Genomic DNA, 23,475 nt, shown 5'->3' with positions numbered 1-23,475 from the left:
CACGATTCACTTCCTCTCCTCTGGAGGGTGCTCCACTACGTAGCTGGGCCCCAGTGGCAGGGAATGAGGGACTCCTAGTCCTCTCACACCTCATCTTGGGCTCTGAGATCTGCACTGCCCAGGAGAAAAACAGCTCCTGGATCAAACTGGGGTGTCCCATGTAGCAAAGGCTTGAACCTTTAGTTCTTCTGAAAATGAAGAAGCACTGGAAGCTGTCTTGGAATCAGTTAGGAAGAGATTTGAGCACAGGCTTGAACCCTCCAGAAAGTGCACAACCAATTTCTATACCAGCCAGAACTTGCATACTGTGTTCACATTCAGCTTCGGATGTGACACAGCTCAATAATCCATCCTGGAGCTGACAAAAACCATCTGGTCCTTGTCTGGACCATGTTTCCAAGCAAGCAGAAGAGAAAATAAAGTACTCTGAGGAACAGATGATACCTTGCTGAGAAAAGAAAAAATGATGTCTGTGAAGCATCTGCACTTCCCAGTGTCTGTTTACCCACCCTCTCTCTTCCCTTTTCTCTGGATGAGAAATAGGTTTCCAAAGAAACAGAACACCAGAGAGCTTACCTGGAGAGAAGGGAAGGTAACCAGATTTCTTCCTTTCTTATCACATAATTGGCCAGCATACCACCCAAAATGGGGCCCTGAATTTTTGTGAAGGACTGGTGAAGGACATCCACAGGATTCAACAAGGTGTGAGGGAGCAACCACAACTATGAGTCTCAAAACACAGCCACCCTGAGAGCTCTAGTGGCTCTTTCAAACTTAAAACGTGTGCTCCTTTTTATAACTGGCAATTACTGCTGACTCAGAAATCATGAGGACAAAATTCGAAATAAGTTACACCTTCAGTCTGGGACCTTTCTTTCTCGCTTTTTGAGAGTTATGATGCCCAGGGAGGCTTGGGTTTTACCCATTGCTGTATGAAAGTATGGCTCCAGGACAGCACTTGAGGTGCTTCAGTCCCTTCCCTTAGGAAACCAAGTGTGGTGAACAAGGCCCTGTGTGCTTTGAGAGATCCCAAACTACTGTTTTACTTGATGATATCACAGAGAGGTAGACACACAGTGAGCAAATAAATACACTTAAAGCAAAGTGTGTTTCCTATTCACTTTGCAGTCAGGCATATCTAAGGGTCTAAGCCTTGGTATTAAGTTTAGCCACTGACTAGCTTTTCAGTATGCATTGCACAGTAAGAGTTGTGCACTACCTTCAGAGCCCACTAAAAAGCTGTAAGCCCATTCCTATAATAGAGGACATTGAGATTTTGTTGTTAATTTCAACAGAAGTAAAACTGTGCCCTAAACCAGTTGTAGGACAGCACTTGAGCATAATATATGCACAGTAACTGTACATACATTTTAATTATAAATCATACAAATGAGTTATGAGACTAAAAACAAATCTTTTTTTCTCAAGAATGAGAAGGGCACATTCATGGCTAATGTTTTGTTTGGCCATTATAAACAGCATTTGATGGTAGGCATGTGCATACACACATGTGTGTTTCTGTGTGTAATGATACATTCTGAATCACTGAAATTGCATGGCCAAGTCTCCTACCTCCCAGCTTTTCCCCACAGCATGTTATCACACAGTTCTGTGAAACTTGCCAAGTCCTGCAATTCTTGTATACTAGTTATTCTTTCCTTACAAATACAGTGCTTATAGCTAATGATTAGTTCGTATGAGTGAAGACTGTAACCAGTACCTAGCTCCCAGAATAGCAAGAAAAATTACTTTGGTGGGCTGCTTCCATCTGACAACATTTACAGTCTCTGCCCAGGAATATCTGAATTATTAGTAAAGCTAAATGCCTGAAAGAAGGTGGCTTGGATTATCTGCATTGAGCAGATCATGTGTTCACAACAGCAAAGGGTGCTGCTTTCTTATAGCAGCTCTACCAAATGTCCAGTGAATCTTCTACACAGTAAATAAAGTTCTTGATTGTAAAGATGGTGCTGGGAGGAGTTTATGCTCTCTGGCAATTGCATGTCAACTGTTCCAACTTATCAAAAGAAAAAAAAAGCTGTCTTAATTGCTGTACTAGCTTACCCAGGAGGAAAGCATCCATTTTAGCATCAATTTTTGCACAAAATCATCTATGGTGGTTCTTCAGGCCAAGATACACCTTTGTCTATCTAACTGCCACCAGAGGTTGTTTTTTCCCATCAATTTGCATCTGTTTCATCACCTATGCAAGCACTCAGTAGTTTTGGGGGTTTTTTTAAGATATGGGTTTTGGCAGTGCCTTTCATTTTGTCTGTTTTTTGTATGAAACGGTAGTTTCTGCAGTTCCCCTGGAAGAAGGAAAAGGTAGTGGCTAATAGATGGAAAGGACATAACACCACCAATTTGATTTTCCTCTAGCAACACGAAGCTCTAGAAGTAACTATTCCAACTCTGTCTCGGTTCATTTCTTGCTGCTTGGGAGGTTGAGTGATAAGGGAGAGTTCTTGTTTTTTCCTCCTACTCCTATCTGCTGAAAGGGTTATATTTAAATAATGGATCCCTTAGTCCTGTCTGGTATGCAAGCTGATGCTTAAGTGGCTGCTTCTTTATTGTAAAGTTGATAACACAATTTTTAAATGCAGAGCCTTCACAGCAGGCAGCTGAATGGCTGGCCAGATGGTTGGGTTGTTATTTGGGAGTCCCTGAGCTAGCAACTCCTTAGTCATCAAGGTTCTCCAATTATTGTCATCTCCCACTTACATGTGTCTCCATTGATTCATATCAGTATCACAAAGGGCCATTTGTTGGACTTAACCCTAAGAAACAACGATGGGAAAAATGTATGGGGATAGCAATTCACGATGGCCAGAAGTGGCCTGTACCATTGGAACCAAGGTTTGCTGTTGCTTTTGTTGTTGTAGGTTCAGCAGTTCACAGTAAATGGCATTCAGCATCACTGGGGACCAAAAAAAAAAAAAAAAAAAAAAAGATATTTCAGCAGCAAGGCATTAGTACAGCCTTCTAAAAGCAAGACTGTCAGGGAACCACTTCTTAATCTCATTTGAATTCAAATGCAGCTTTACATGTGTTGGATGCATATGGTTTTTCACATTAAGATGTAAAGTTTATACAAATCCAAAGTGTGAATGGTTCCCCTGAGTGCTGATGACAAATATTCCAGTATCAACACTTAGCTGCTAAGCTTACCTTAAAACTTGCTGGGGTGATAAGCTGCTGGTAATTTCTCTGCCAGCGTTAGACAGGAAACAGCGGAGCTTCTGTGCACTTCTCACAGAGACTAACTGGAGCACAGGGCGTGTATGAACTATCCTTCTCCTGCTGTTCCAGCTGGCTGGTAATTCATGATTAAAGATCCACAACATGAGAAGTCAGAGCCCAGAATCATTGAAGGAAGTTGAAAACAAAAGGCTTGGAAGTACTGTGAGTAGACAGCAATGGTCTTAATGCAAGGGAACCATAAAAGTCAATTAATCCTTCTTGACTGGGAGTATAGATATCAATTATTTTTTTTAATTACCCCACATATTCTGTCAGTAAGAGAAGTTCCGACAAGATTTCTATAAAAGAAATGGCAAAAGAAGTGAGAAAGAGAAAAAAAAATATATATGAACTTATCTCTACTTTTAAATGTCTCCTAGATATCTTGGTATTTCACTGATGGGCGTAGCAGAGATAAGAGAATGCCCAGTTTCCACAGATAACTTTATCTGGGGTAGTAACCACAGTGATCTCAGAGCAGACAAGGAGAATAAACAATTGAACTAATAGGGCTCTTCCCCCTGCAACTTCTTTAACTCCTGATGATCCACAACACTTCAGTGGGAATGACTGGGGCTTTTTTTTTAATAGAAATCTAAGACAGTTTTGTGGATGAAAACGTAGGGGATTTTAGCCAGAATCACAAGAGCCCAAATTATATCCCTGTATCAGGTTTCATTACAGGAAAGCTTAGGGAATTTTCCACAATGGAACCTAAAGGAATGAGTCCAAGCAACAGTTTAATACCAAAACAAGATAGTCAGTAGAAGAGGTATTAAAATACATCATCAAAATTAATAGTAAATCCCTACGTTCATGTGGTGTTACCCAAAAGTTCTGAAGAAACTCAAATATTGAAATCTGTTCTCCATCTCAGAGGTACAGAAAGTGGCAGAAGTGATGCCACTATTTAAAAAAAGGCTCTGCAGGTAAGGCAGTCCAGAAAACTAGAGACAATTTGTCTGATTTCCACACTAGATACATTACTTCCAACTGTGAAAAAGAAAGTAATTGGTTTACACATGGATAAATTCAATATAATGGCATCGTCAACAAAGCTTTTGAGAAAGGAAGTCACACCACCAAAATTTGTGAAGGTCGTCAGAGGATGAACAGATGGGAAAGGGTGATCTCGCTGGTACAGTTTACTTGCATATCCAAAAAGTTTTTGATGAAGTCTTATAGCAAAAGATAAGATTCTCATGTGGAGTGGTAAATTGGTAAAAGATAGGAAGCAAAAGAATATATGACCAGTTTTCATAGTGGAGGGAAGTCTAATGGAATCACACAGTGATGTGTACTGGGACTATATTCATAAAATAAGATGAAAAACTGGGTAAATAATGAAGTATGCTGATGATACTAAATAATTCAAGGCAGCAAAAATGCAATTTGTCTGCAAAGAGTTCAGAAATATCTCATGATATTGAGTGACTGGAAAATAACAGGGCAAAGTAAATTTGATTCTGACAGTTGTGAAATATCATACATTAAGAAAACAACATCTATGTGTGTATACATATACACAGTGTGTTCTGGCTGAGCTCTTGCCACTTAGGAAAGAGATATTGTGTCATGTGGACAAGGCTCTGAAAACAGCAGTTCAGCACCTATCATCTGCTAAAGCAGCATGTAAACTGTCAGGAATTACTAGGAAAGAAATGGAGGACAAAAAAGAAAACATCATTATGCCATTGTATAAATGTTTTGTGTTGCTCCCACCACCACAAAGAGGAATTACTAGACTGAAATAAAGTACAGAGCAGGCAACTAGGATGACTGGGAGTTAGATAAAGCTTCCACGCAGGAGGAATGATGTCAAATCTACATTAGATAGTAATTGGGTGCTGAAGGGTGGACTGACAGATCAAAGCAATTGATGCTGAGAGCTCTACACCTGAAGGGAAAGCATTTCAGGCTCTATTTAGTTCAGTCACCTGGGCTGAATGTCCTTACCACACATGGGGTCCAAAGCTGACTGTGGAACCAGTTATTGGTTTGGACCCTTCGGTTTCTGGTAGGACTTGGAGCATGTTTACAGCAACCCTGGAGCAGAGCTTCTAGTTTGGTACAGCCGAAAGCAACCAAGCAACGAACAGTAAATGCAAGTAGTTGCTTCAGACCTCACATTGAACAAAAATGCTAATGTAGATACAGAGTGGTTGCATTTTTGCTTGCTTTTTTTTTTTTAATTAGGTAGGATTTTCTTGTTCAAAGCAGAAGAAAGGTGGTTGGAAATGGTTATAATAGAGGTCTATAAAATTAAAGATTACTTGGGAAACGTAAACAAGGAACAACGATTCCCCTTTCTTCTAAAATAAGAAGTAAGGGTACCAAATGAAATTATCAGGCAACAGGCTTAAAGCAAAAGGAAGTACTTTTTCACACACTCAATAATGAAATTGTGGAATACATTACACAGGATGCTTGCAAGGCCAAAACCATACATGAGTTCAAAAAGAAATTATACAAATTAATGGAAAAAAGGTCCATGACAGGTTAAACCTGGTGATGTAGATGCAATTTACAGGTCAGGAAGAGACTCAGATTTTCTGAAGCTAGAACCACAGTGTGCATTGCTTATTCTCTCTCCACTGCCAGCCACAGTCAGAGACATGATACTGCACTGGATCTTTGTTCTGGTCCTATATTCTTCTCAGGGAACTATATCCCAAAGTTGCTGTGACCCTGGAAAACACAGTCTGCAAAGTTCAGCACAAAAATGTCAACAGATTTAAACCCTCACACGTTTGTGGTCTTCTAACAGCAATTCAGCTCTCCTTTTTGTGCCTCCTGATTTTAAGCTCTGTCTTACTATCACTGATGTGTATGCAACAGCTACTGTGTGCATGTTCACAGTGACTAACCCAGGCTTCACCTTGGCTGGAACACCCTTCAGATACCTCAGTTCAGTTGAACTTTTTGAGCCTGAGAAGCAGTCTCTGAGAAGAGTGAAAATAGAGAAAAAAATAGTAGCAAGCACCTTGGTTGTTCAGTAGCAAGTACTGTGGCTGAAAGAGCATCTGTAGAGTGGAATAAATGGTGCTGAGCGTCCCATATCTGCACTATATGTGTTTGGCTGGGGGTTAATGTAAAATAGCTTGTTTGGTCCCAAGGATATGGATACTGCCACACTAAGTGCACTGCTGGAGCACATACTGCAATTGAGTTTCATCCAAAAGGAATCCAGCTTGCATGGTCCAAGACCACTCCACAGTATGAACCAAAGAATAGTAGGAGTGTGGGGGCAGTCAAGAGATTTACTGCAGAAATGAATGCCTGATCCAAACTCAAATGCTAATGTGGTACACCCACTGACTACTACAAGAAGGCTTTGTAAGGGGCCATTGTCGATTTGCCGTAGGGTAGGAATTCAACGTACTGTGAACAATTAAAGTTTTCCAAATTATTTCCCTTCTTCTCCTTTCGCCTCCCTACAATTTACATTCTGATTGTGTCAACCCATTTATTTAGCAGTTAATTCATTGCTTGTAAGTCGAGAAATATGGCTCATTGAGCTTATAGACAATGTCATTTGTTTTCCCATTTTTTAAGCAAGGGCTTGAAATGTTTTGTCTTCATTTTAAATAAAGCTTCCTAGACATCATTGAGAAGTCATATATGGTAGGGACACACCCATGAGATTACATGATGCCACGACCACAACATGCAGCTCTCAACAACCTTTGTGCTAGACCCATAAAGCCCTGGGAGCTGAATGCTTGTATATCTTTACATTCAAAATGGTAGCCTTGTCATGCAAGCTACTATATCTGTATATTACACAGGAATGTGTCTGGTTTCCAGAGTTATGAAGGTGGGGTGAGATGGGGACTAAGCAGCCAGAGCTGAGATTCACCATATTCAGTTCAGGGGCCAGTGCGTTTGCACTGGACAGAATTCAACCAGGTTTCTGTGGGTGACACTCTCATTGCTCATTAGCACCAGCAAACCTCAACAGAGGCTGATAAACCATTTGGAACTTGCCTTAATTTCAGGAGAGGTAAGTTAATGACATCAAGTTTTAGACCCTACACCAGCAGCGTTTTATCTCTCTTTGCATGCACAGGCCAATACGCAATCTCTCTGCCCTAACATGGTCTTACAAACAAAAAAATCCCATCACCAAACAGTAAAGCAAAATAATTACTAGCCTAGCACAATGTCTACATTTGATTCTAAATGCAATATAGAACAATTACCCCTGTATTTATTTTTCACTGAAGGCATAAGAAAAGCAGATATGCAGGTAAAGAAAGCATAATCCATTTTGATTTCAGTATCTCCTGGTTTGCAATATTTAATAATTCCTAGAAAAGGTAAGATGTGACCAACATGCCCATATGACATAAACAGTAGTGGGAACTATAGTTCTGTAATTCAGTACAAATGAGTCTAGTTTGGAGGCAATCAAAAGGCTGATGAGCTGCAGTTTACAGGGGAGAAGTCAGTGCAGCCAATGGTATTTAATAAAATATTCAAAAAAAGTGCTTAACCTTGCTATACCACCTCTTCATCTGAATGAAAACACGTCCATATACAGAATTAAACCAATGTGCACATCTTTATTGGTGAGATATACCACAATTCCTATTAGTCCCTCAGTAGTGCACCAGGATATGCAATCTGAAGGGAAGGCCAGGAGAGGGAAATTACTAATGATTGCATGCTAGAAGCATGCTATGAATGCACCTTTCTTCCCATTGAATGCTGAATTTTCTTTTAAGCTGCCAGCAGGTGAAGTAAATGACATTGCATTTACATTCTTGTGAAGACAAAAAATTATCTCTTTTAGCTTAAAAGTCATCACAGTTCTACTAAAATTTTCACAACAAATATAAAATCATTTGCTGTGTTAGTAATAATTCAAAGTTCTGACTGAATCTAATTTAAACTTTTCCTTGCAGCTGTACTTCCAAGTTTCTTACGTTCACAGTAGCTCATACTACCACATCAACCTACAATTCAGGTAAAACGAAAGTGGTGGAGCTCATGTGCAGCTAGTCTTCATTATTTCAAAAAAAATCCAACTATCAATGATACCCAGGAAAAAAACTGTTGTGGTTTCATAAAAAGGATCTTCCTCAAACTGTTTTTCAGGAGGTGCATTGGGTTGCAGCTTGACAACTTCTAGGACAATAAATAACAAAAAGCCTGCTTTGTCCAACAGGATTTCAGAGCAAGTAACAGTATACCCATATTATTCAGGCACAGAGAACAAGAGCTTTCTGCCAAGATAATGTGTCCTGCTGTAATTTCACTTCCAACTGAACACTGGATGTTTCTTGTTGTGGAAAGCAACAGTAGCTTAGTGCACAGTGTTCACGACACTACACTACTATTCCCAGTCACATATATGAGAGCTGTGAAGTTGAAAATCTGAATACTGTTTTGATAATACACTAAGGTCCTTAGGACATTGTGATATTAAATTTACATTGAGAAGGAAAGCTGCTCTGAACCCAGGTTAGGGCTTAGCTGCTTCCACAATTTGCTTTCTCCTTTTTCAACCCCTCTCTACCTCAAACTTGCACCTTAAATGAAGGTCAAGTATTGAATCTGCAAAGATGAGACTGCTCTGTTTTCAGTCTCCTTTTGGAAGTAAATTCTCTTCCGTGTGATGTCTAAGTAGGTGGTACCATACTAAATGGCTTCAGCTTCATTAACATTATCTCCCTTCTCTTGTTATAGCCTGATCATAAATGTTCACAACAGTGCACTACAAAAAAGGTTGAGTTTTAATGACACTCTGAGGGTATGATATCTGATCACTAATCCCGCACTACATGTCTTTCTACAAATAGCCTTGCAAATAGCCCCAATGTTAAACATAAACTTTTTTATTAGAGCACTATGTTCACCAATTCCTCATTTGAAGAAAAGCCCCAAAAAATCTTACAGAAGCAACACTCGGTAATATCCAGGATCTGACCTGGAGACAACATCCATTTGTGAGATTCACTTAATTCCATGTTGCAAGTAATAGGAAGGGATGGTACCTACTCTTTCTCCCATTTCTAAATGCAAGTGCCCTCATGGAGACAAGTAAATAAAATGGAGTCTTACTGAATACCTGCTGCTTCAATGACAGTTATCAATGTTACTCACCTTCCTATGCAGCCAGGTATTTATATGTTGTCAAATGTAACTTTTTTTCCTGTGGATCCTATGGATCTTTTAAAATTTACAATTTTAAATTATCTTTGCACATCTGACCAATGAGGCTCTTATTATAACCCAAACTTTTAAATCTCTGAAGCAAAGTAACATCTTAAAAAAGGAAACAAAACCTCATCAGGATTCACATGCAAGAGTAGGAAGCTGATAGAGGCTGAATTTCTGAGTTGTATTCACAAAGCTGGCTGGAAGGAAATAGTTCTCTGCATTCTTTAGAAGATCAGCTCATGACAAATCCAAAGAGGAATGAACCTAGTGAGCTTGCTTCCTTTCTCATTTCTTATTTTTCATAATTGACTTCTATTAGATTGGATTATAAAGTAGACTCAAATTACTGACTCACCAACCCCAAGAAGGCAAGTCTTTAAAGTAATGAGATTAACAACTGTTGATCAAAGAAAATCACCATAGATGCAAGACTCTGCATTTGTTAGTGAAATATATTGTTTGAGAGTAACCGCACTGGCTGGATCAGTGTGTAGTTCAGGCTGGCCACCACAGACAGCTGCACACGGGAGGATTGCTCCTAAAGCAGCAGAGGTCCCTCCACAGGAGCTAACCCTCAGTGAAAGTTCAAAGTTTTCTTCATCCCTCTTTCAGGGATACTAGAAAATGTAGTAAAAATGGGAAAGGAACTTCCCATAATAGGCAGACTTCGCTCTATTAAACTAAGCTCATCCAAGTGTCCTTTATTATTCCAGAAGCTCTGCAAAAATCTCTGGGCCCCCTGAGAAGTTGCATGGTAATATGGCAGATTAAATGAAATGGTCTTTTGAGGCTTTGATCCTTCCCAGACTTTCTGTCAAACACACCACAGGAAATGTGCCAGAGCATCCTTAGGAAAGGGTAGTGCGTGGGGTTCCCCGACACCAGTTTGGCTGCCTCCATAGGGAAGGGGGCATGGAAACCTCCCTACCATCCTCCAGGCAAATGCCGACATTTCATTTAAGTGTAAGAAAAAGAAGAGGATCAAGGTGGAATGGGTGCTCTTGGGGCTTATGGGAGGAGATAGGGAGCTGGAGGGAGATGAACAATAAACAAAGCAGCCAGGCAACATTATTTTGAACCTCTTCGGCTGGATGGTGATTAGATTGAATGCATTCTATCCACTTGGGCAAGAAGTCAATTTGTTGCTCCACATGGCTATTAGTAGGATAGATTAGCTTTACGGCAATAGAGGCTCTAAGGTTTGGGAGAAACATTCCCAAATAAGGAAACCAAATACAGATAACCTTTCATGTTTCTATTCTCTTTCCATGGAAAACAAAGTTGGGCTTGCATGTTATAGGGATTGTGCTTGTCCATATACAGAACAGAGAAGAGCACAGACTTTTTCCCTCAGTCCTACTTGTATCCACTTTGAGATGTCTCAATGAAAAAGAAAAGTAGAGAAGAAATATAGTTCGAATCAAAACAAATAAAAAGATCAGGTCTGCTATCTAGGTGATTATTTTTACACTCAGTCTGCTTTGGCCCTTGATGATGGGACTGATTCCTCACTTACCCCCTGTGAAGCTGAGCCTCAGGCAGCTGAATTGCCCTTGCCACAGATCACATTTCCCTATAGCTCAAAGATTAATTTCTGCTTTGCTTTTGGTGTGCATCAAAATTCCCCTATTCTGATGAAACAGAAAAGATTTTGAGGGCAGACTATATCCAGAACTCCTCTGCAAGTATTTTTGATGGAGAAAGAAAGTAAACTAATGACATTGCAGTCTTTCCCCTCACATCTATGCAGATCATCTAAATCACAGGAAGAGTGGCAGCCCTCACTAAATGGTATACCACAGAGATATTTATTTTATCCTGGCTCCCTCACACCCTGTGGAGCTGAGAATGGAGAAGATTCTTATCTCCAGATCTCAGACTGAAACCTAACTGAGTGCAAATCAAACTATTGATGGAGTTCAGAAGGGATTGTTGGTTCTTCTTACCATTCGCTTCTCATTTGCATCCTCCTGATTTCCATCTGGAAATAAAAATTTTTAAAAATAAGAATACTTCCTGGAGTGACCAACATTGGGAATATTGGGAATATAGACAAGTGACATTGAGACCAGTTTCTCAGACCCAAGTTGTTCAAATGACTTGGATTTCTTTTGAATAAGCATTTTAAAAGCAAAACTCACTCTCTGCTTTGCACCACTCAAAGGGTTTCAACCTAGATTAGCCTTGTAAAAGATACTTGAGAGTAATATTCATATAACTAGTTCCTCCAGGAGCTGGACATTACACACTGAGGTTGATGGTGTTGGTACAGAGCGAAGGCAAGCAATCATGGTAGTATCACATGCCGTTACCAAGAAGAAAGGCAGATCTTGACCATCTCTGAGAAATGCTACGTCCCAGCCTGGAACTGGCAATTCCTGGCTGGGTAGTGCTCTCTAATTCTCCTATCAAGCTAATTCCCTTCATAACGCAGCCTCGCCATCTTACATAGTGCTGCAGTACAGTGTGTACCCAGGGCACAGAGAGTGACTTGAACCCAAAGGCAAGAGTGCAGCTAATTGGGTCGTTATGATAGAGGCACTGAGAGCTCCCTTTCCTACCCAGTTCTCCTCTGTAAATCACAGGCATTGAGAATCTTTCACAAAGGATATCTGTTTTTCTGTCACGTTTGGAGTTATATTCACAGCATAAATCTTCCCTTGACCAAGCTACTCTTTGCTATTAAAGAGTTTAAAAGGCTTCAGGCTGTACCATTTTATATGTTTCAGCACAGCATGATCATGAAGGAAGCGACTTGAAGCAGGTGTGATTTCAGGATATGTCAGTTGACCTTAAAAGTAACCATGAATTTTAGCACAGTGATTTCCACAGGCAAATATGCACATCTATCTACGTTCATGTCAAGAGAAAGATAGGAAGTAGAATCTCCAAATGTCAAGCTCATGAAAGTATAAAAAAAAAACCCACATCAAGACCAATAGCAGAATCTCCCACTCCTGCCCCCATCCAAAGATGTAAACTCCAAGAGGTGAAGCAGACAGACAAAAGGAAACCGGTGAAGCAGTTATGCAGCTTCAGTTGCAAGGATGCTAGGATATCCTGAATAAACCTCATCTGCTAAATTAAGAACTCACATCTGGTAGGACTTGTGGCCTAAGAGCTCTAAAGAAAATGCTGTGTAATACTTATACTGAGATTTGTACCTATTCACACCTAGGCCTGGGCTTGACTTTAGCACATACGAGACCTCAGCAGAGAGATGAAGTAGTGTGCTTGGCTATTGGAGTAGTAAAGCTTGGTTTGCCAGAAAAAAGCTACAGATTGCTTTTTCACCCTTTGTGTGATTCCTGCCCTGTCTCTTTAAATACAGTAGAGTGTCTTGGCCATAAGAAGAAAAAAAATAAATCCAAAGGATAAAAGTAGCCTCATAAGTGCAGCTGCAAAATAGAATCAAAGGAATAAAATTTTTCCAAAGAGCTGAAAATGAGGCCTGTGCACTGTGGAGGAAGAGAAACAAGCCTAGGAATTCTGGAGTGGGAGGAGGAGTATGTGCAGGGACCTGCAGAAAGTTAAGAGATGATATGGAAACCTAAGTCACACTACTGCTGTATCAGCCCGTCCTCTGATAGCATCAGCCCTGTTGATGGGACTACGCATCAGAGCAAGGTTAGGTCCAGTTAGGCTCAGTGTCCCTGTTCCATACTGAAGCTTTCTAAAATGCTTTCTAAAAAATTGGTGGGATACTTAGTAAAAGGCAGGAAAACTCACCTAGAAATGAAGCATTTAATGTCAGTGAATCAGCATGCACTTTATAAGTCACAAAACCTTGCTATAGTCAATGTGTGCACTCTCCAGGAGTTTAGCCCTCCTCACCCAGGGCAGAGGACAAGCTGTGGACTAAAGCTAAGAAGAATCTTCCTGAAGAGGGTGAAATGGGGAAAAAAAAACAGATTCCAAATACATTTTTAATTTTGTATGACTACCTGCTTCCATGAGGCTTTGGCCAAGAAAATTAAAAAATGTCACCAGATTTGTACTTGATGGTCAGGATGTGACTGTTACTATGGGGAATTGCCTCATTAGTTTCAGCTGTTTCTGTTTAGCCAGTCTGAACACCAAATCCTGATTCAGCCTCAGAATTCAGCCTGACACTGAACCTCATGTGCCTGCTAGTACCACTGCCTCTGAGTACTCCTCCCAAAATACAATGCGGTCAAAGTACAAGACAACTCAGCTGAAAAACTGATGTGGAGCTCTGTGTGGGAAGTGAAAGCCTCCTGAAGACTGTAATTTCCTTCAATGATTTTGGTGCTATTATATGCTCAATAGTATTTCTGCCAGAAGTTTGTGTTCTGGCAAGTTCCTAGCTAACAGTGTGAGAATTTCTTTTAAGGATTCATTTCCTGAATTATGCATCACTGAAGAACTTTATGACAAATTATTTTGCAGAGCATATTAAATAATATAAAAAAGGAGGTTCCAACACATGATCACAGATAATTATGTTAAGAGCAGCTTAACAAGTAACCCCTTCTCAATCTTGCTACTGTAATTCCCCATAAGGACCTAACCTGCCTACAATGGAGAGGCAAAATGTACCATTTCGTAGAATCATAGAATCATAGAATGGTTTGGGTTGGAAGGGACATTAAAGATCACCTAGTTCCAACCCCCCTGCCATGGGCAGGGACACCTTCCACTAGACCAGGTTGCTCAAAGTCCCATCCAACCTGGCCTTGAACACTGCCAGGGATGGGGCATCCACAACCTCTCTGGGCAACCTGTTCCAATGCCTCACCACCCCCACTGTAAAGAACTTCTTCCTTACATCTAATCTAAATCTACCCTCTTTCAGTTTAAAGCCGTTACCCCTTGTCCTATCACTACATGCCCTTGTAAAAAGTCCCTCTCCGGCTTTCTTGTAGGCTCCCTTTAGGTACTGGAAGGCTGCTGTAAGGTATCCTTGGAGCCTTCTGTTCTCCAGGCTGAACAACCCCAACTGTCTCAGCCTGTCCTCATAGGGGAAGAGCTCCAGCCCCCTGATCATCTTCATGGCCCTCCTCTGGATTTTCTCCAACAGGTCCATGTCCTTCTCATGTTGGGGGCCCCAGAGCTGAATGCAGTACCCCAGGTGGGGTCTCTTGAGAGTGGAGTAGAGGGGCAGAATCCCCTCCCTCAACCTGCTGGTCACACTTCTTTTGATGCAGCCCAGGATACGGTTGGCTTTCTGGGCTGTGAGTGCACATTGCTGGCTCATGTTGAGCTTCTCGTCAACCAACACCCCAAGTCCTTCTCCTCAGGACTGCTTTCAACCCACTCATCACCCGGCCTGTATTCGTGCTAGGGATTGCCCCCACCCATGTGCAGGACCTTGCACTTGGCCTTGTTGAGCTTCATAAGGTTCACATTGGCCCACCTCTCAAGCCTGTCAAGGTCCCTCTGCATGGCATCACTTCCCTCCAGCATGTCAACTGCACCACACAGCTTGGTGTCATTGGCAAAGTTGCTGAGGGTACACTCAATCCCACTGTCCATGTCACCAGCAAAGATGTTAAACAGCGCCAGTCCCAATACCAACCCCTGAGGAATGCCACTCATCACTGGTCTCCACTTGGACATCGAGCCATTGACCACAATGCTTTGAGTGCGACCATCCAGCCAATTCCTTGTCCACCAAGCAGTCCATCTGTCAAATCCATGTCTCTCCCATTTAGAGACAAGGATGTCATGTGGGACAGTATCAAATGCTTTGCACAAGTCCAGGTAGATGACATCCATTGCTCTTCCCTTATCCACCAACACTGTAACCCCGTCATAAAAGGTCACCAAATTTGTCAGGCACGATTTGCCCTTGGTGAAGCCATGCTGGCTGTCACCAATCACCTCCTTATTTTCCATATGCCTTAGCATAGTTTCCCGGACTATCCGCTCCATGGTCTTGCCAGGCACAGAGGTGAGACTGACTGACCTGTAGTTCCCCAGGTTTTCCTTTTTTCCCTTTTTAAAATGGGGGTTATGTTTCCCCTTTTCCAGTCAGTGGGAACTTCCCCAGACTGCCACAACTTCTTAGATATGATGGATAGTGGCTTAACCATTTCCTCTGCCGGTTCCCTCAGGACTCACGGATGCATCTCATCAGCTCCCATAGACTTGTGCAGTTCCTTAGATGGTCTTGGACCTGATCTTGTCCTATGGTGGGCTGTTCTTCATTCTCCCAGTCCCTGCCTTTGCCTTCTGCGACTTGGGCAGTGTGGCTAGAGCAATTTCTGGTGAAGACTGAGGCAAAAAAGTAATTGAGTACCTCAGCCTTCTCCATGTCCCAGGTAACCAGGTCTCCCATTTCCTTCCAGAGAGGGCCCATATTTTCTCTAGTCTTCCTTTTATCACTGATGTACCTACAGAAGCTTTTCTTGTTGCCCTTGATGTCCCTGAACAGATTTAATTCTATCAGGGCTTTAGCTTTCCTAACCTGATCCCTGGCTGCTGGGACAATTTCCCTGTATTCCTCCTAGGCTACCTTGTTTCCACCCTCTGTAGGCTTCCTTTCTGTGTTTGAGTTTGTCCAGGAGCCCCTTGTTCACCCACGCAGGCCTCCTGGCATTTTTGCCGAACTTCCTCTTTGTTGGGATGCATCGCTCCTGAGCTTGGAGGAGGTGATCCTTGAATATTAACCAGTTTTCTTGGGCCCCTCTTCCCTCCAGGACCGTATCCCATGGTACTCTACCAAGCAGATCCCTGGAGAGGCCAAAGTCCGCTCTCCTGAAGTCCAGGGTAGCGAGCTTGCTGTGCATTCTCCTTGCTGCCCTAAGGATTTCGAACTCCACCATTTCATGGTCACTGCAGCCAAGGCTGCCCTTGAGCTTCACATTCCCCACCAGCCCCTCCTTGTTGGTGAGAACAAGGTCCAGTGTAGCACCTCTCCTCGTTGGGTCCTCTATCACTTGGAGAAGAAAGTTGTCATCAACGTATTCCAGGAACCTCCTGGATTGCTTATGCCCTGCTGTGTTGTCCCTCCAACAGATACTCAGGTGGTTGAAGTCCCCCATGAGGACCAGGGCTTGTGAATGTGAGGCTGCTCCTATCTGTCTATAGAGGGCCTCATCTGCTCAGCCTTCCTGGTTGGGTGGCCTGTAGCAGACCCTCACTATAATGTCCCTGCCCTCCCTTTAATCCTGACCCATAAGCTCTTGGTTGGTTCCTCATCCGTCCCCAGGTAGCTTCGTGCACTCCAGCCGGTCATTGACGTAGGGGGCAACGCCCCCTCCTCGTCTCCCCTGCCTGTCCTCCCTAAAGAGCCTGTGTCCTTCCATTCCAACACTCCAGTCATAGGAGCCATCCCACCACGTTTCTGTGATGCCAATAAGGTTGAAGCCCTGCAGGCATGTGCACATCTCTAAGTCTTCTTGTTTATTCCCCATGCTACGTGCGTTTGCATAGAGGCATTTAAGTCAGGCCCCTGATGAAGCTGACTTACTGGCTGGAGTAGCTGGAATTCCTTTGTGCTGCTCTTCAGGTGCTTTCCTGCTGACTTGTGATCCCTCTCCAGGCTCTGGGCATCTATTGCCGGCACTGGCATCAAACTGGTAGGAGTGGGATGGATTGAGGTTCCCCTCTCCCAGCAACTTTAGTTTAAAGCCCTCTTCACCAGCATGGCAAGTCTATGACCGAAGATGTTCTTCCCCTTCTTTGACAGATGGACCCCATCAGCCTCCAGGAGACCAGGTGTCACAAAGCAAGTCCCATGGTCTAAGCACCAAACCCCTGGCTGTGGCACGAGTCCTGTAACCATTTGTTGATTCGCCAGATACAACTGGCCCTTTCAAACCCCTTCCCTTTGACTGGGAGGATTGATGAAAAAGCTACCTGCTCTCCAGAGTCCCTTACCACCACTCCCAGGGCTCTGTAATCCTTCCTGATACTCCTCAGACTGCTCCTGGTGGCTTTCACTGGTGTCCACGTGAAACAACAGCAGCGGATAATACTCAGTGGACTGTACAAGGCTTGGTAGTCTCTCCTATCCCTGATAGGGACCCCCGGTAAGCAGCACACCTATAGAGAATGTGACAGGTCGGCGGATGGGTGCCTCCATACCTCTCAGAAGAGAATCACCTACTACTATCACCCATCGCCTTTTCTTAGCTGTGCTGGTTGCTCTACAGGGAGCAGATCGGGCTGTCTTACTCCGCTCCAGCATCTCTCCTGGTGTGATAGGTCTTTTCCTCAGTCTACAAAGCAGCGAAGTGGTTCTGCAAGGGCACCTCAGGCTTCAGGGGAAGTCTCTTCCTGCTGGTCCTTGCCATTGCAAGCTTCCATTCTTCCACATTTTTGGTCCCTCTCCCTTCCATGTGTGCCGGTGTGGGGAACTTTGGGCTGTTTAAATGTTTGCTTTAACTTAGGGTGTCAAGTAAGTCCCAATTTTCTGGAGAGAGCTGGCACTTTTACGGAGAATTCATCTGAAAAACAATTGAGACAGCATATTTTGTGCCAGCATAATTTCTACTGTTAAGTAAGAGAAGACCAAAAAAAAAAAAAAGAAAAAAAGGAAAACCCACCCCTGACCTGGAATTTTTGGTGAATGCTGGAGTAACAAATAAGGGGCACATGTTGTTTTATGCAGTGAACAGAGGAGACGAGGGAGAAACTGGAGCTGCTGGGGAAGCAGAGGCAGAAGAGGGAAGGACAAAGGGAGAAGGTTGTAAGGACACAGGGCGTAAATCCATAAAAACACAGGCTTCACTGATTCCTGCACTCACAGAGCAACTTGTTTTTCGAGGGGGCAGCCATTTCACTATTAGGTCCCATTGTGCTATTTTGAACAAGAAACCTACTTTTCATTACCAGGAACCAACATTAGCCCTCTTCATGTCTGTCAGACTCAATCTCAGATGTCTAGCAATTACTTGAAATTGAACTCAAAACAATACTGAGGTTTTATTGATAGCTTCTCATCAGTTGCTTGCTGTTTCTTGCCTTTCAACCAATAGCCTGGAGAGCATCCAATTCTGCTACACTGTGCCCAACAGGGTCAAATTTCAGCGAGGTTATTGATTGTGACTTGACATATAAGGAACATATGACCACTGTGACATAAACAGCTTTTTACCAGCTCATAAATATTGCTAGGCTGAGACATCCCCTTTCTCATGCTGAAAACTGAAACATTATTTCCTTGTTTCTCTTGTGGCTCAGCATTTTAATACTGTAATTCACAGTTTCCCTAGATTTCCAAACTGCACAGAGATAAATGGTGCTGTGAAGAGTTATTTCAGGTAGCCAGTCCTGGAGCCTCTGCCAGCTGGACTAAACAAATCAGTCAAATCTTGTTTAGCAAGAATTTCAAAGAGAAGAAGCAATAGATATGTCAATACTTCATGAATTTTTAAATGAAATCTCTCAGCAACAGAAAAACTTTTTTTGTTGTTGTTTTTGTTATTGTGGTCAGGCTCTGGTTTTTTACTTTCTGGGAGGGATGGAGGGGCTCTGTCAAGAGAAGGTCAGCATCTTGAAGATGTGATTTATTTGTGGTAAAACTGGCCTTTTCAAGGGCAAAACAGTGCTACTGTATTCCCCTGATTCCCCTGATTTTAGAACTCCATTTAGATCAAAAGATAAATCTAATGGTCTGTTTACTGACGTGCTAAACTCTGAAATTCCCAGTGACTTGGAAATTATCTGCCTTCTTAAAATTAGACCCTAAATGAAAAGAGAAGAAACACATGAGTTTCACACACTTGTTTTCACTCAAATTCAACTCTCAGACTTTACTCGCTAGAAATCTGAGTTGAAGTCCAGGACAACCCCAAAGGTAATGTCCCAAAAGAGCGCAGGACTACTAGACACCTCTTGGCCCCAACTGTAAGCAGAAGTTAACAGTGATCCTGTGCAAGTCTCATCAAATTATTCTGGAGCAGAGATCCCTGGACTTAACTAGTCCATTGGCTTGATATTTTTACAGCATGTATTTAAAGGATGTGATTCGGCTATAGTGCATAAAATCAACACTTTTTTTGCCACCTGCCTTACCATGATATTGGTATTACTGAAACACAGTAACTGGCCTGTGTATTTTAGATTCTTACAGCTGAAATTCTGTTTTCCTAGAAGAAGTCTTCTCCCTCTCCCTTAAAGGTCATAAGTTGCATTCTTCTAAGATGCAGTAATAAGAGAGCTGATTAGAAGGACATCAGACATGCTCCTCCATCAGAGAATGGATTTTGTTAAAAATAAAAAAAAAAATCCACACGAAATCCAATTACATTTCCAAAAGAAAAGTGTTGAAAAACATTTTGGCATTCTTGTGGGGTTTTTTTTTTTCAGTTATGATAGAACATGTTATTCCAAGAATGTAAAAGTATTTCATTTTGAGATTATTTTCTTTTTCTCTCTGTTTTAGTGTATAGTATGTGTTATGTTCCTTATTCATTGAAAATGTACATATATCAAGCATCTATTCAGCTCTAACATCTCAATATTAGAAAAAATATATTTTAACCTTATGAAAGAAAAGATTCAGTGTCTCAGTCAAGTAGAAACAAAACATTTTGATGTTTCCTATTTGCTGTCTTCACAGAATTCATTCCCTTGGAAATCTCAAAATTTTTACTTGGGATTCAAATTCAGAGGACTGACCAATTTGAAAAGGTTGCAGTTCCCTGAGGAAGAGAGATTATCTGCTGCATGTGGCTGTAGCTGTAACCTCTGCACAGAAAACTCCAACGCAAGGGATATCTCGCAGCCAGGTAAGAAAACTCATATGACAGGAATGGTGCTTCCCAGAAGCTTGGAGCTTTACCTGGACTCTAACCCTAACAGTCAGTGTGTGATCCGCACCACTACTATAAATGGGACGTGTAACCTTTAATCAGTGGTGAGACTTCTGAAATGAGCAAAAAAAAAAAAATTACTCAACCATGAAAATAAGTAAATAAACACCAACCATGTGAAAAACTCAAGGTTACTGCGGCGCTAAATGTTTCTTCTTTATTTTAGCAGTGTAGCTACATGTTAATTATATATATTGCTAAACATTTCACTGTGTGGTAGAGCAAGTGCATGATTCTATTTTAAAAAATATTACTCAGTAAAAGCAGGAGTCTGACTCAGTTGAATTGAAGCTGAGATTTGGAGGGACCTGCAGTGTTATCACTTGAATCAGATGACTTACGTACCAGCCAGGTGAGAACTAGCAAGATCTAGATACAGGCAGCCAATTCTGAGACATTTGGTTTCACATAAAAATATAAATATTATTTTCAGATGCTTTTTTTTCCAACCTTTGCAGTTTGTGGGAAACTGGAAGGACAAGAACTGCCTGAAAGCCAGTAAAGCAGTTTTATTTCCAGCTCTTCCTTTCGGTCAGAAGACAGAAAAGAATGGATGTCCTCAGCCGTGCCGCCAAGGGCTGGTGGATGGGGCAGCAGCTGAAGCGGAAAGAAAAGGAAAGCTGACCAATCCTCAAACTACCCTGACCCTCAAAGCCAGAGAGCTGCTTCATGGGCGATTTCACAACTAAGCCATGAATGATCCAAAAAGCCTTTAAAGATTGTCTCCGACTTGTTTTGCTTGTTCATGAGAATATGTTGCTCCTGGGAAGTGATGTGGCCAGCATGTTGTGAGTCATGAATTGCACTGATTGCAAGCACAGCTGGGAATCCTCTTCAGCCATTCCCAATTGCTTCCTTTCTCTAGCTTATTTTATCATTTGATTTTTTACTGGCAGAAAAAAAAAGTTACATTAAAAATAGGGCTTTGTTGCTTTTTCTGGCCCCAGCACTCCTTGGCAACTGATTTCACTCTCTCTCTTTCCCTTTCTTTTCCTTTTTTAAAATCTTCATTTATTTGGAGAGCATCAGACCACCCTTCTCTGTCCAGAAAGTCTCTCTGCTCCCTGCTCATCTGGCCACTTTCTATGGCGATTCTTGTTCGTGGCAGGTTGCCCCTGTATCGCACCCCTTTCTCCTTTCCCATTCTGCCTCCTGCCCTGCTCTTGCTTGTCCACCCATTTTGTATACGGGCTCAGTGCTGGAAATATCTTTAGTTAAGACCTCTTACTGGCTTTCCGACAGAACTGGTAACTGAAACGCTGGCACTGTAACTCAGTAAAACCTTTTTGTGTTCTTCTTTGCTCCTTTTTATACAAAAGCCCAGAAATTTTCTCTGCAGGTTTGTAATTGTGCTGCCATTATAGGATAGCTCTTTTAAGCCAGTCATTTGAAATGCCCATCTTTCTGTGCTCTGCATTATTGTGTGTCAGAAAAAGCGAAACTCCCTCTCCTTGCTGCGCAGACATCCCGGTACAGAAATCAGGCTGTGCAAATCTATCTCCTCAAAATCTAAAATAAGAAATGAGCCTCGCACCAAAGTCAGTGAAAAATCTCACACTGGCTTCAGATGGCTTTGAGTCAGATCGTAAGGATGAAGCTGAGGTCTGTGCACCATTCGAGTTCCGCTTTAAACAAATTAATTTATGGGAATAGCTATTATTCATTACCAGGAGGAGAGCAGTAGCAACCTTGGAAGACTTCTCATTCTGGGAACTGCTCTGCATCAAGGGATTTGAACACTGAGCCCCGGTCCCTTCCCCCTCACGCAGACGTACCCAACAGCCGCCTCTGGCAAAAGGAGTCCTGCACTAAGCACTGCCTTTCAGCTCAACAGTTATTTTGCCTGCAGCCCAAGCAATATTTGACACATATTGTATCCTGTTTCTGCTGCGTCAGCAGTGTTGTGTAAACACGTTAGCTCATCGAGGCATGAAATTCACAATTGTTTTCCCACTTGCAAAACAAACCACGTCCAATAAACCCAGGGGACGAGACGGTTATTCAGATTTCTACTAAAGCAGCTCAACACAAGACAAGTGGTTAATAAAGTTACTACTCTCCTTTGCAATCCGTCAGCTGCCTCTGACACTGTGAAGTATTGCTGACATGGCAGGAATAGATGACATTGCCTTTCAGCAGCCCCATCCTCTTCCCTCTGAGGGGACTAAGCAGGTTGAGAAGACTGATAGGTTGTCTCTTCTGATGGTAGCGGGGGTCTGGTTCCCTCTCTGTTCAGTGCACAGCAGAGGAAATAAAGCACAACAGCACTGCCTACAAACCCTGCTTAGCTGGGACTGACTGCTGCTAACCCTTGCTGGACCCCAGGCTTGGATGCTGGAGGGCTGATTTCATCTGGAGCATCTGGAGGTGAGGTTAGGCAGATAGGTGGAAGTAATCTGGGGAAGGAGTAAAAGATCTCTCAGCTCAGGGAACGTGCACAAAACAAGCCCATTAGTTCATGCAGATCTGTTCGCTAGCAGAGCCCGCTCCAGCCAAACTCCCATACATTTCTGGATGTTGAGGGATGGGAAGCAGCAGGAGCAGCCAGGAGATGTATTTACTGCTCTGCTATCTTAGGTACACCACAGCAGACGCAGCATTTCAAAACACCTTTTAGCCCTGCTGGCAACCAGAGCACAGAGGCCTGAATTCATCCCACCTACCTGTGGGCACTGAACTCTTTCATGGACTTAGGAGGAATGGAGAGAGACAGACAGGCACCACTAGAACGCTGTGCAAATGTCGGGTGGGAAGAGGTGCCCTCTGCCAGTGCCTTCCTCTCCACGAACGGACTGAAGTTAGGCAGGCCGTGTCGGAGAGGTTAAGCATGTATTTTGTCCTCTGCACTGACTTCTTTGCTCCCAAATTCAATTCCAGGTTCTTGTTTTCATTTATCATGTGCGGTCTCACCCAAGGTGCTGACAGCAGCATCCCCTTCACTGCCCCCAGCTCTCTCACAGTTTGTGGTGACGCCCCTCTGCACACCTTTGTATTTTTTTGTAAAACATAACGAAACAAAACCCTTCCCAAAGGGTCTTCGTAGTTAAAAGAAATACAGTCTTTGTGCAGATTCACCCAGGCTACACGTCACCTGCTTTCCCAGTACTGTCACTTACTAAAAGTCTGGTGCTTCTGAAAGCCTATAGAAAATATTCATCCTATGCTTGGTAGAGTTTAGGATGCATTAATTTGGGTCTTTGTTTTGGGGGAGGAGGAATGGGGAAACTTTTAACCTCTGACATTGTTCCTTTTGTTAAACCTTTTTTTTAATATCAACATATATTCT

At 42.4% G+C, this 23,475-nt stretch overlaps 2 long non-coding RNA genes across 6 annotated transcripts in view; both read right to left on the bottom strand.

Moving 5' to 3' along the window:
• LOC138690339 (uncharacterized) overlaps window positions 1–9,364 on the bottom strand; it is a 58,597-nt gene extending 49,233 nt beyond the window's left edge. For all 3 annotated transcript variants that reach the window (XR_011329184.1, XR_011329183.1, XR_011329185.1), the window contains exon 1: window positions 2,722–9,364. This is a non-coding gene — a long non-coding RNA (uncharacterized lncRNA). The remainder of the gene's footprint in view (window positions 1–2,721) is intronic.
• A 3,059-nt stretch (window positions 9,365–12,423) lies between these two features.
• Window positions 12,424–23,475, bottom strand: part of LOC138690337 (uncharacterized) — a 100,710-nt gene continuing 89,658 nt past the window's right edge. For 2 of the 3 annotated variants that reach the window (XR_011329179.1, XR_011329181.1), the window contains one exon: window positions 19,690–22,585. This is a non-coding gene — a long non-coding RNA (uncharacterized lncRNA). Of the gene's footprint in view, window positions 17,820–19,689; window positions 22,586–23,475 lie in introns of those variants that run through there. The other variant, XR_011329180.1, reaches the window with a different exon arrangement.

Source organism: Haliaeetus albicilla, chromosome 21 (assembly GCF_947461875.1).
Source record: "Haliaeetus albicilla chromosome 21, bHalAlb1.1, whole genome shotgun sequence".
Classification (NCBI taxonomy): domain Eukaryota; kingdom Metazoa; phylum Chordata; class Aves; order Accipitriformes; family Accipitridae; genus Haliaeetus; species Haliaeetus albicilla.
The sequence above is the reverse complement of the archived record's forward strand: the minus strand, read 5'-3'. Positions and strand labels throughout refer to the sequence as shown.